This window comes from Hippopotamus amphibius, chromosome 9 (assembly GCF_030028045.1).
Source record: "Hippopotamus amphibius kiboko isolate mHipAmp2 chromosome 9, mHipAmp2.hap2, whole genome shotgun sequence".
NCBI lineage: Eukaryota > Metazoa > Chordata > Mammalia > Artiodactyla > Hippopotamidae > Hippopotamus > Hippopotamus amphibius.
Window position 1 is genome coordinate 141,899,250 of NC_080194.1, and position 13,814 is coordinate 141,913,063.

Consider the following 13,814-nt stretch of genomic DNA (forward strand, 5'->3'; position numbering starts at 1 on the left):
AATCAAAAACAAAAAAGACAAATGACCCAGTAGAAAAATGGACAATGAGCATTGTTGTGAGCTGTGCTGGTTGCCTGCTTGGACAGCTACTCCTGTGTCCCCGTCCCAGGGCCCCAGGTCTGCCCAGGTCACCACCTCCCTGTGGCCATGTGCTAGGGGCAGCACCCAGCCCCAGTGCCCTGGGATCTGGGGACATGGTCGATTGCGTTGGGATAGTCTCCTTGCCTGTGGCCCACAGGCAGGATGGGTGAAGGGCAGGTGATGTCACCTGTTCCATCTGCTGGGCAGGATGGGGAGGGAAGGGAAGGGGGCTTCCAGGAAAGGTCTTCCTCAACCTTAAAAAGAGGTGCTGCCAAGAAAGGCCCCCTTTCCTGCTTGCAGTCATTGTGGTGAAGATGTGCGGCCTGGAGGGGCTGCAGAGGTCTTGGACCCGAAGGGGAGAAGGCTGAGATGAGGCTTCTCTGAGGATGGCAGAGCAGAAGAATGGAAAGTACCAGGGCCTCCCCGACAGCACCGGGCTCCTGAGTTCACCAACTTGGGAGCTGATTTTAGTCTGCTCCATTTTTTTACTTAAAAAATTGTTTTTAACTGTGGTAAATGCATGCAACATAAAATGTACCATAGTGATTAAGTGTATCATTTTTAAGTGTACAGTTCAGGGGCATTAATTACATTCACACTGCTGTGCAGCCATCACCACCATCATCTCCAACACTTGTTCATCTTCCCAAACTGAAACTCTGTCCCCATTAGATACCAACTCGCCCTCCCCCACCCCCCAACCACTTCTACTTTCTGTCTCTATGCGTTTGACTCCTCCAGGGACCACATGTAAGTGGCATCATACAGTAGCTGTCCCTCTACAACTGGCTTATTTCATTTAACACAGTGCCTTCCAGGTTCATCCGTGCTGTATCGTGCGTCAGAATTCCCTTCCTTTTCAAGCTGAATAACAGCCCATTATTTGGATGGTACACATTGTGTTTACCCCATGCAGCCGTCGATGGACACGTGGGTTGTTTCCGCCTTTTGGCCTCTGTGAATAAAGCTGCTGTGAACGTGGGTGAACAAAGATCCCTTTAAATCCTTGCTTCGGTTCTCGTGGGTGTAAACCCAGGAATGGAGTTGCTGCGTCATACAGTGATTCTATGTTTATTTCTTTGAGGAACAGACGTACTTTTTTCCAAAGCAGCTGCACCATTTTACATTCCCTCATCTCCAGCTCTTTTAATACAAGAAGATGAAGTCCTTACGGTCCAAGCCAGTCGAGTCATGGTTTTCCATTCCGTGCTCCCCAAAGCACCTGAATTAGATGGACACAGGTAGAAATAGGCACTTGTAGAGACAAGATATGACTGGTCAATAAACATGAAAATATGCTCAGCCTAAGTCGTTACACCGGGACATGCAAATTGCAGTAACTGATATAGTTTGTGCCCATCAGATTGGTAAAGAGTAAAAAGATTGATAATTGGTAACATCGGTGAGGCTGTGGTGTAGGAGCTCCTATACACAGTGGAGGAAGTGGTCACTAAAACAGCATTTGCGGAGGGCAATTCAGTGTCGCTGCCATCTTTTAAAAAACTTTTTATTGGAGTATAATTGATTTAAAATGTGTTAATTTCTGCTGTACAGCAAAGTGAGTCTGTTATACATATACACATATCCACTCTTTTTTAGATTCTTTCCCCATACAGGTCGTTACAGAGTACGGAGAAGAGTCCCCCATGCTCAGGGTCACTAAAAATTTAAACGCACCTACCCTTTGATCTCACGATGCCAGGTCAACCTGTTTTGTAGGAATGCTAGCACAAATACACAAAGAAGTAAGGGGAAAGAAGCTGATGGTGTGGAGCAATGGTAATAGGAGAAAAACGGGAAACCGTCCAAATGCCTTCCGAGAACTTGGTTAAACAAACCCCGATGCAGTCACGCTGTGGAAAACTATGCAGCTTAGAAAGAATGTTTCGCCACGAATTGTGCAAGTGTGGAAAACCCTCCAAGACAATCAATTTTAAAAGTCCAGTGAAAATATCACAGAATAATGCAAATAATATAATTGCATTTAGGTCAAACCTTGTATCTGAACGCACATACGTACGTGTGTGTATACCTACACACATTCATAGAGAAAAGGCCATAAAGGAACAGACAACAGGGTTAACAATGGTTCCTCTGTTGAGAGAAAGTGGAGAGCCGGGAATAAGCAGAAACCTTAACTTCTCATTCTACGTTCTGTTTGAAAAACATTTTTTACAGTGTATTGCTGCATTGTGTGATTTCTTTAAAATGCAAGCCCCTCATGATGTTCAAAATCAGTGTATAAAAGGGTTGTGTTACGGAAAGAAAGGGTTTTATTGTAAGAGGGGTGGTTCTGCCCGCTCCCTACTCCTCAGATGCCTGACCCCATGTCGCAGACGCGTGCGTTTCCCCGCCAGCGAGGAAAAGGCAGCAGCTCCGAGGCCAGCAAAGCAAGGCCAGTGCCTCCAGTTTCTCAGCCTGGCACCCAGAGGAGCCTGCAAACAGAGCTGTTTTCTGCGGCCCCCAGGCCTCCATCTGCACTAATGTCACCTCCTCCCCCAGTTTCTTCCTACCTGGTGTCCCCCACGGAGCTCTGGCCTCAGCCGGGAGCCAGCTGCCCCCGATCCAAAGGCTGCAGCCACCTCAGCCAAGCGTCCGAGCCACGTGACTGGTTGGCTGCCTCGTGGCTAGAAATCCACCTTCTCAACTGTGCGGTTTGCTTTCAGAGGTCCCTGACAGTTGTTGGGGGCGTCTTACCTCGTGGGAGGGGTGCTGAATTCAGGGGTGCCGTGGGCTTTGTTAACCTCTGTCCGGGGTCCTTAACCAAGAGTGCCGCAGGCACAAGTCCGAAGGTCCGGGAACCTGGTATCGCGTAATCTCACGTATCTTATTTTGCGCGTTTGCACATCTTTCACAGCCCCTCCAGCTGTGAGCCCCAGCCCTGCCGCTTAGCAGCTGTGGAGGGGACAACGTCCCCTAACCTTCAGGCTTCAGCTTCCTCATCTGTACAATGGGGCGAGACCTGGCTGCGAGGAGTCACGGTGGGGATGAATGTGCAAGGGCTGTGATCAAGGAGCCTGGGCAAGGGGGAGGGGCACAGAAGAAGGATGACTGGACCCAGCCGAGGCATCCTGGAGGACTTCTTGAGGGAGGGAGCAGAGAGCTGAGTTTTGAAGGCCGTCCAGTTACCACTGTTGTGCAATTAAAGAAACACAACTTAGTGGTGGAAAACAACCGTTTCATAGTATTCACAGATGCATGGGCCCTCTCCACTCCATGGAGTCTGGGGCCTCACCTGCGCAGATGTGAAGCCTGGGATTGGGGTCATCCGGAGGCATCTTTACGCGCGTCTGGCAATCAGCGCTGGCTGTCGGCTGGGACCTTGCTGTCCTGTCAGCTGGAACACTGACCCAGGACCTCCCTGTGGTCCCTCTGCATGGGCTAGTTGGGCTTCCTCACAGCATGGCAGCTGGGTCCCAAGAGTGAGTCTCCCAAGAGAACCAGAAGTCACACAGCATCACTTCTGCCGGGGTCATACACCCTCCCAGATTCAAGAGGATGGACTGTAGACTCCACCTCTAGATGAAATGTGTCATTGTAAGATCACGTGAAATGGGAGATATCGTTGCTCCCATTTTTGGGGGGAATAGAATCTGTCACAAAGGCCAGAGCAAATAGCAAGTATCTATTCTAGACTAAGGGGAAGGGCATGTGTTTCCCGGGCCGCCTGGGACTGTTGTGCAGGTTGCACGAAGGGCCCATCTGAGAGGGTGAGTGGGAGCTGAGATCCATTCAGTCCTCCATTCGGTGAGCTCTAGCATTCGCGAAGCTGCATCTGCTCAGAGGAAGATGCAGCCCTGTCCTTCCTAAAGGGCATTGTCCACTTGCTAAGGTGAGCACCCACAGAGCTGCATGCACCCAGTGTGTACACTTTCCTAATACCCATAAGACAACCACATGGACTGGCTGGGGTCCCGGGGAAGGTGAGCAGGAGAACTAGAGGCTGGAACAGGAAGTGAGGAGAGGGGAGGGGAGGGGAGGAGGGCAAGGGGAGACCTAGCGAGACCAAGGGCCCTGTTCCTCTGTCATCCCCCCACCCTGCCCCGAACACACACACCCAGAAAGCCTTTTTCCATCTCATATTGGCATCCTCTGGCCAGGATTCTGGTTTTACTCTGGTCCCAAATCCGATGCGCCTCAAGTTCATAGAGGAGGTCCTGATGTAGCCAATGAGTCAGTCTAAACATAGAAGAGAAGCAGGAGGCAGGACTTGGGCCAGACTCCGGGCTTCAGGGGGGACACAGCCTCTCCTGGAGAAGAAGAGGAAAGGACCAGGTTAAGATGTCCCTCCTTAGAAGGTTTGGAAGAGCACCCCCTCAGGGGTGGAGGTGCTGAAGCAGGAGGCAAGGACTCCAAGTTAGATACAGAAGTGTCCCTGTGCTGAGCATTTCATCTCTTTTTGTCCAATTCCCCTTTATGGAAATGGGGCTATTTTGAAGAATGCTCAGCGCTATAAAAATAGAGCCAGAATCGCATATCTGGGCTTCCGGAGAGCCCGTGGTAGGAAATGTGGAACGCAAAAGCTATTTATACAGTGAGGGAGCGTTTCGGCAAGAAACTTACAACCAGCGTTTAGAATTAATTTAGCGCCTTGTCTGCTCCAAGGACATATGCTGTGTGTCTGGAATTATGACACCTCCGACACCGCGTGTGTCTGTTTGATGTGCCCAGGAAGGATGGCGGAACCTCCGGGCACACAGCTCCGTGTGTCGGTGACGCTCACACCTCCCTCTGTGTGCGAACTCCGCCCAGGTGTCTAGACTCCTAGAGTCTTCGGAAATAAGTGGACATATGGCGTGTGTCTCAGGTGCTGGCACCAGACGCAGAAAATAAGCAGTGTGTAGAGTCCAGGGTCAGGCAGGGGGCGACCTGCGCTGTCTTTGCTGTCTCGACTTCACAGGATCTGGCGGGTTCCCAGCTCAGAGGGGGCATCCCCAGGGCTTGCATCTGCATGTACTGGAGCCCCCGGTGGGGCTGCTGGAATCAGACAAGGGAACGGGCACCCACCTGTTCAGTAACTGGCAGCTCTCGGCAGTTTTCACCTTCGAAACGCTAAAAAGGTAACTGGTACATCTGGTGGCACAGAGCTAGAAAATGTGAATTAGCCAGAGACTCAGCCACCGCCCAAGGGTGGAAGCAGGGAGACACATTTGTGGCAACAGATGTGGGGTCACAGGCCAGACCTCGAACACAGTTCAGGGAGGAATTGGGAAAAGCAGTGACTGTCACCAACCAGTGTGGACTCACTGTCCCCATGGTGACCAGACACATGCAGAAGTCCCAAGATCTGTCCCTACTTTCCCTGTAAAAGCCAGAAGCAAACTCACTTATGCCCTCAGCAACTATTTATTAAGTACTCTTATAGGGGTTGTTCATACGAAAGAAACGAGATCCACACGCCTGTCTCCACGGAGCTGACGTTCTCACGGGGCACCGGCGACGTATTAGTAAGCTCTGGCTGCCATAACAAGAGATCACAGACGGGGCAACAACGACATTTATTTCTCACAGTTTTCGTGGCTGGGATTGCAAGGTCAAGGTGCCCTCACGGTTGGTTTCTGATGAAGCCTCTCTTCCTGGCTTGCAGACGGCCGTCTTCTCACTGTGTTCTCTGGGTGGCCTTTCCTCTGGACTCCCAGAGAGAGAGATTTGGTGTCTCTTCTTCTTCTTATAAGGCCACCAGTGCTATTGGATGAGGGACCCACCCTTATGACCTCATGGAACCTTAATTACCACTTAAAGGCCCATCTCCAGGTACAGTCATACTGGGGGTTGGGGCTTCAAACATATAATTTTAGTGGGGACACAACCCAGTCCACAACAGGGGAGAGAAACACAAAATAGTAAGTCCATTGCACCGTGTGTTAGAAGGAAACTGCCATGAAGGAAAAGGAAGCAGGGCGGGGAGCGCAGGGTGGGTCTGCAAACTGAATAAAAGTGGTCCTATGAGCCTAGCTGAGAAATGACACCCAAATGCAACAAGCCACTCAGCCTCACGGAGACTGGGAGGGGCTGCAGGGGCCGGGAGCGCAGGTGCAGAGCACAGGTATGTGTCGGGGAGCAGCAGGGAGGCCAGTTGGCAGGAAAGGTGGACACAACGGGCAAATCAAGTTCAGAGAGGCCAGATGAGGTCAGACCAACCATGGGGGACAGGTCACGTGGGTCTGCAGAGCATGAGGAGGACTTGGCTTTCAGTCCTGGTGATGAGGAACCTTTCGGGGGAGTCAGCGCAAAGCGGCAACATGACCTGACCTGCACGGTGGCTGCTGGGAGGATAATATTCTGTATCAGAGCAAACGATAAAGCAACATTAAAAAATTTTTTTGAACTCAATTAGTTCTTGCTGGAAAATCAGTCCCTGATTTTCCAATTCCACTTTGGACCCCATAGAGAAAGCAGAAAGTCATAGTCAGGAGACCCGGGTAGAAGCCCTCCCTCTGTGATGGTGGACACGCCACTTAAGCTTCCCTGCCTCGGTTTCCCCATCAAATGGGGACCAATGGGGACAGTCTGGCATCCCTCCCCACCTCACTACTAACCAGCACGAGCTGAGATTGTGGAAACACAGACATGCAAAGCTTTGAACGTAAAGATGCTCTTCAGCTCTGGGGCGGGGGTGGTGGTGGGGTCCTGGGGATGAAACCAACACTTCCTGGCCTTATGTTTCCTTCTTCAAGCCAGGACAGGGTGTGGTGTTAGAGCATCTGAAGTGACCCCACACAAGGCTGTGTCTGGAGCGTGAGATGAGCTGCCGGAGGAGTTGTGAGGGGAGGTCTCACAAGTTGGATGACTTACGTGGTATCTTCCCCGTGGACTGCCCCCCTAAAGCACCCCAAACTCCCACCACCACCACCCCCGTAGCTAGCAACTTGTAAGAAATAGTTTTTTCTTTTCCATTTAACAATCATCAAATTCATCTTCAAATTCTGCAAACTGAATGTCAGTTTATGAACCCAGAATAATATTTCCAACTAGAGAGTGCAAGAACTTAAAAAGTTACCTAAAAAAATCAGGAACTACTTGCAGAAAGGAAAGATTTCATCAGCATAAAGGGGGTTTCAGGGAGAGGTCAGTCATCGCCCTGTCCTGACACCCGTTCCTCCTCCCCAGAAGAGACAGTCATACCTGTAACCCTGCCTTTAAATGCTTTTTATACACACGCATATATGTCATTCCTTTAATTCCAAAATGGATAGTGAATCATACTTCCTCTGGCACCTTGATTTTTTTCACTTAATACAAATTGAATACTGTTCCAAATCAGCACTGAAAGAACTTCCTCATTCTTTTCTGTTTCTTTTTGCACATTCTTTCTCATAGAGTGAAAGTACCATAATTTAGTCAAGCAGACTCCTATTGACTTGGGTTGTTTTCCATTTTTGGCTAATTTCTACACGGTTGGAAAGAATATGCTGTACAAATGCTTCTGGGTACCTGTGTGAACACATCTGTGGGATAAACTCCTAGGAGAGGAAAAGCTGGGTCAGAAAGTAAGGGCTTTAGGCATTTGGATGGGTCTCCCCAAACCACCTTCTCAAGAGCATTTGGAAGGGTCTCCCCCACAACCCCCAAGGTATGAGAGCCATCATTCCCCAAAGGGAAGCTGTGTCAGTTTCCTGGGGCTGCTGAAGAACGTGACCACGGCTGTGGCTTAAAACCACAGAAATGCACTCTCTCGCAGTTCTGGGGGCCAGAGGTCCAGGTTCAAGGTGTCAGCAGGATCGGTTCCTTCTGGAGGCCCAGGGACAATCTATCCCACGTCTCTTTTCTAGCTTCTGGTGGCAGCTGGCATTCCTAACCTGCCTTCCCTGGTAGATGCATCACTCCAATCTCTGCCTCTGTCTTCCCATGACACGTCTCTCCTACAGGTCATGTGTCAGAATTTTCCTTGTCTTCTGAGAACACCAGCCATTGGATTAGAACCCCCTCAAATCCAGGATAACCTGACCACACCTGCAAAGACCCTGTTTCCAAATACGGTCACGTTCACGGGTTCCAGGGGTTCAGGCTTCAACTCACCTTTTGGGAGGGCAACCTGCAACAGAGGTATGAGAGAATGTCTCCACCTTTGATACTCTGAGGGACCCCAGGCACTTTTTACAGCAGAGAGTCAGGTCGGTGGTGGGAATTCCAACCAGACAGCTGCTCCCACCTAAGCCCACCAGTGCCTCCTCAGCACTGCTGGCACCTGAAGTCCTTTGTCCACTGTTACCAGAAGCCTCCTGAAGCTCGTTCATGGGTAGGATGGGGCTAGGGAGGTGGGAGGAATGGGGGATGGGGACTGGTGTCCTAAGATGTTCCCACATATTTCCCACACCTGGGACCACTTGCGGAGGCTTTGCCAATACTGATGCCTGGTCCAGTGGAGTCGCATTTAACTGGAGCTTAAATTCTAAACCTCTGCAAAGTAAAAATCACATATAGTCAAAGTTATGCTTGGAAAGGCCCCTTCGACATTCAAAAGCCACTACCCAACTTTTGTCTTTGCATTTGGCAATGTAAAATGGGCCACAGAGGTCAAGGTCTAGCTTGGGGTCCCTCTTGTTTCACCCCCATATGTGTGACAGGGCGATGGGATGCTTCTTCTCTGTACTCAAGGAAGGATGCTCCCGTCCAGGGAAAGACTTGCACTCTCCCTCCCGAGAGGAAGTGCAGTATTCATTCTCCCTCTTCCTTCAGCCAAGCTTTGAAGTGAACAAATCTGAAAGTGCTAGTGCCCAGAGCACAGGCTCAGCCTTCAGGGCATCCCCCCCTGCACTCTGTCAGCAAGACGAATGGTCCAGAGGTGGACTGGTGACCCCCAGGGGCCCCTCTCAGCAGCCTTGCCGGCCCCTTTCCGTTTTCTGTCAAGGAGACAAAGATTTTCTCTGGGGCCAGCACCCTGGTGATGGCCCGTGTCCCTCAGTCTCGCTGGCACGTCCGCATCCAGGGAAAGTGAGGGGCAGGGTGGTGGGAATCCTCCCCTGTCCCAACCTGCTTGCTAATCCAGGAAGCTGGCTGTGATGTAGGGAGTATAAAAGCAGGAAAAATGAGAGCATCCCCGGGGCTCTGACAGAGATGTAGAGAACCCTGCGTCCAATGGATGGAATATGTAATGGACTGAGGGGACCTCCTTTGGGAATTTCCGTCTGCTCTGTCCAATTATCCTGCCTCCTGATGAGGATCCTAAGTGTTTCACCCCACTTAAGTGACATTTAAAGATGCGCCTTTGTGATGGAGGAGGGGGTGGCTCCCCAGCGCACGTCAGCTTACGTGGAGCAAATGCAAATGTTGTGCACATTTCGTGATGTATTGACTTACTTCTCCCAGTCCGTTTCCCACCCAGGACAGCATGGGGCTGGAAGCCACGTGAAAATCTTCCAAACGCTGCTCAGGAAACAAGGCATCACCCTGTGAACACCGTGCCTGCTCCCTGAGACGACCAGAGAGGGAAGTCCCAGAGCAGAAGGTATCGCTGGGGAGTCAAGGTTCCCTCCAAACACCAAACACAATCAAAGCACACAATCAGTGCCAAGGTGAGGAATGTGATTCGCCAGAGCTTCCCATCAGGGGAGTTGTTTGTTGATTTTTTTAGGCTGTTTTTTTTTTTAAAGGAAGGCTATTAGTGCTTCCGATTTTATTTCCTTTAATATTTTAAGAGAAACATGATCCAATATTGGAATTATTTGTAATTAGTGTTTTTCGATGGCTTGTTTCTGTTGACATGACCCTATACTGAACAGAACCTTGTGGGGCATGCGGGGTTACTCGAGTTACATGTTGGGGTCACATCGGGATCCTGGTACACGTGTGTGGTATGCAGTGTGGACATGGGCGAAGGGAGGGTTTTCACCTCCTAGCTTCTGGACTTGTGAAGTCTGGGATTAAAGCTGCATCTGATGTGAGCCGTTCTGGTTCTTGGAGTACAACTGCAAAGTCAGAGAGGCATTACAGAGAGGACCCTAAAAAATGAAGCCAGACTTTCTGGGAAAATGCGCTTTAGGGGCAAGATATTTCACGTGCAGTGTCTCAGAGGAACAGGTGAGTTCACTGAAATTGCGGAAGCTTTAAAAACCTCTTCTGGAGACTCTGAAGGTTTCCATTTGAGATTGGATTCACATCCCCTGCCTCCTAATGTCCACAGACACCGAGAGTTGTTTTGTTCTGTTTTGTTTTTTTTTTGTTTTGTTTTTGGGAATCAGAGTCCTTTTCGGACACTGAGGAAAGTTCACCATCAGATTAGCTAAAAATCACTTTTCAGATTTTAAAATAATTTAAAAATTGTCTTCCAGTCATCTCTCCTTTTGCCCAGTTACAAACTTATGGAATTCTAAATGGGTGAGTGTATAAAGGAATGAGGAATTGTCTTCTCATTCCACAGGACCTGAGACTAGAAGGTTCACAGTAAATATCTGCAGACCACCTGAACCACTAGCCAACCAGTGTGGGGGCCAGGGCAGAACCAGGAAATCACTGAGTCCTGCTCTCAGAGAATCTGCAATCCAGTGACTGGAAAAAGAGAGAGGGTGAGGAAAGAAAGGAGACAGAATGGACCAGGCAAACGGACCACTCTGGTGGGGACCCCCCAACTCCTACTTCATGCCCACCTCTCTGCCTCTTACTTACCACTGGTCCCTCACTGTATCCCTGCACCTTGCCATGGGACTCTGAAGTCTCTCCCGTCAAAGGGGTGAGAATATTTCCCCACACCCTCCCTATGGTTTTACCCATGGGTAAAATCCATGCTTTGCCCAATAGAACGAGGAGGGCATGAGGCTTCATCCCCAGCCAGCTCCCAGCCTGGGCCTCGCGTGTATGCACGTTTGTATTTGTCTTTTTATCCTTCTGCCAGTGTCAAGAGCAGGACAGGCCTGACTAGCCCGCTGTCTCCAGAGGAAAATGAGAGACCTGTGGATCAGAGCCGCCCTGGCCAAGCCCAGTCTGGGTCATCCAATCCTCAATGGACCCTCAGCCCCATGAGCATGAATAATGACAGTTTTAGGCCACTGAGCTTGGGGGTATGTTTGTTATGCAGCAGTTTTATATCAATAGCTAACTGATACACTCCCTTCCTGTGACCTGCTTCGTCCTCCCCATTCCACACATTTTAACTCATCTGCAGCTTCACAGCACCAGTTGCTCCTCTGCATGTGGTGTACTGATATCAACTCCCTAAGACCCTTCAGCACCAATATTGATTTTCCAGTCCACCTGTTTCCCTTGTATTGATGTTTCCATCTTTGAATCTTTCTCAGGTCCACAGCACCTTTGCACACGGAGCTGGCTGGTCCTGCCCTGGTCCCCTTCTCCTCTCCCCAACTCTCCCAGCCTCCTAGCACTGGGCAGGTGCTCACCTTCCCCCTGGAATCTCTGCTGTCTTCTTTGCAGGAAGGCGTTTAGAAACGCTCTGTGCGGGCATTATTCATACATGAGACATTGTCACTGTTGACGGGGTAGGTAGGCCCCACGGCAGGCTCAGTGACCTCCGGTGCCAAGATCTCCTGGCAGAAGAAGCTGGGCTCTTGTGGAACAGACGCAACCTTGTCTGGCAGCAGGCAGTCTCTGCCAACAGCAAATTCCGTCAGCTGCAACTGTTATTTGACAGCATTTGTTAACATATTAATGACGGGAAGAGGCTTTTGGCAGAAATAGTTTATGCCTGGGTCCTCCTCTCTGAAAAGAAGGGATGTGGCTGTGTGGGGAGGTGAAGCAGACACTATAGAACCAATGCCCCTGGAAAGACCTCCAATTTCACCAATGCTGTTTTGAGTGTGGGGTCTCAGAAGGCAGGCACACATCTGTCTGTTGAGTCCCAAAGTCACACAATTTGGGAGCAAGGAACAGGGACTCACACAGGCTAATTCAAGGACAAGGAGTGTCTCCATCAGGACTGTCACAGCAAAGATGGCACACTCCATTAAGATGACTCCAGACGGGCTTAAGAAAAGGGATGAGAGAAAAATAAATAAAACCAAATATAAAGAATAAGAAAAGGGATGAGAAGCATTCTGGGAAACCACAGGGAAAATGAAGTATCACAGGGCTCATAACAGTGGAGCTGCCCCCATGTCCAGGCCCAAAGGGGCAGGGAAGAGCTGATGACAAGGACTGAGGAGGAGAGAGTCACGCACAGAGCCACCTTGAGGTGACATATAGCTTCAGTTGAGGAGCCCAGTTGGCCCAAGGCAACCACACAGGAGGCAGCTGGCGAAATCGACACACCAGCCTTACCCTCTTCTGTGCCTCTGAACTCCCAACGGGAAGCCAAAGACAGGTTGGTCCATTGATGTCAGCTGCACAGTTCAGCATCCTGGGCTCAGAGTAGTGGGAAGAAGAGTTAGAGTGGATCTGGGTATTTGTAGCTCTAAGGCAAACCCCAGGACAGCTACTCAGGGCTGGGCTCCACAAACTCTGATGCTAAGAAGGATTGGAAGGTACTTGAAATTTGTTTTAATCAGGTATGGTAAGACACGCGGACGTGGAAATGACAGTCATGAAGGGAGAAGTCTTTATACTCACATATCCCCAGAAACATGAGGCTTATGCCAGGCAGGGCCACACGAGGAAGCACCAGGGTCAGCCGGGGGCAGAGGGAGGGGCAGCATGGACCAGAGACTTCACTGTGGTTTCTGCAGAGGGAGTGGACATGGCAGGGTGGGCAGGCTGAGGACTGGCTACTTTGGATCATTCCAGCAGGCTCTGGGGCACAGGGACTGTCCCTGGTTGTCTGGTACCTGCCCTGGGCACAGGGGGACAGTGGCCCAGAGTGTGGGAGCCCCATGGAGGAGGGGACGGGAGCAGGGGGTGGGCTCTGGGCTGGCTGGTTTGCATTGGAAAGTTGTGCTCACGGGTGAGGTGTTTGTTATTTTTAGGAATTAGCCAGCCCTGGAGGGACAGTCCCTCCAGAGTCAGCAAGACCCCAAGATGGCAAAGCATCAGAACAAAAAACAAATGATTAATACACATGATGAGGCCAGAGAAGAAGAAGAGAGATTCAAAAGGGGAGGATGTATGACAGCAACTTTTTAATACAACCTCTTGTGTAAGGACCTGTGCCAAACACAGAAGGATTCCAGGAAGCGCTAGGTCCTGCCCTCATCATGAGTATGAAGTGGACACGGGGACTTCAGCTCAGGGCTTCAGAACAGGAGCCCCCATGCACGCAGGCGTCGTCCGCTCCAGGGAGGGCAGGAGCGCATTTGTGGTCCTATATCTAGTCAGTGCCAGGAGTGGGCACCGAGGGTCCACTTCCAGAGCCAATTCTCTAAGCAGCTGAGCACACACGCCACCGTTCCCTCTGCCAGAGCCGGCCAGGGAGACCGCTGTCAGCCGGCTTTTCAGGACACAATGTTTTCTACTGAATGACTACTGCAAGGCCATTCAGGGAATCAGTGGAGTCTGCATGGGCGGTGGGAAAGCAGGCATAAAGGGCGCCCTGGGGGACGTCGGGGTGGGCAGGACAGGGTAGCACCTCCTGGAGCAAGATCCTTCTAGGAGGTGGGTTCTCGCAGCTGGCTTCTTTGCATTAAATATATATATATACCACATTGAAATTTGGGAGCCTCCAGAGTGGAAACACCAAAAATCTTCAAACAAGGCAATTAATTTTCCCATTCAAACCCCGTCCCCAAGCTACAAGAGGTGTCTTTCAGCAAACTCGGAACATGAACGTGGCTGGAAGTCCATCAGTCACCCTCGTTGAAAATAAAAGAGCTGTACACTGAAAGGAAAATGGAAAGATATCACGAGGGCAC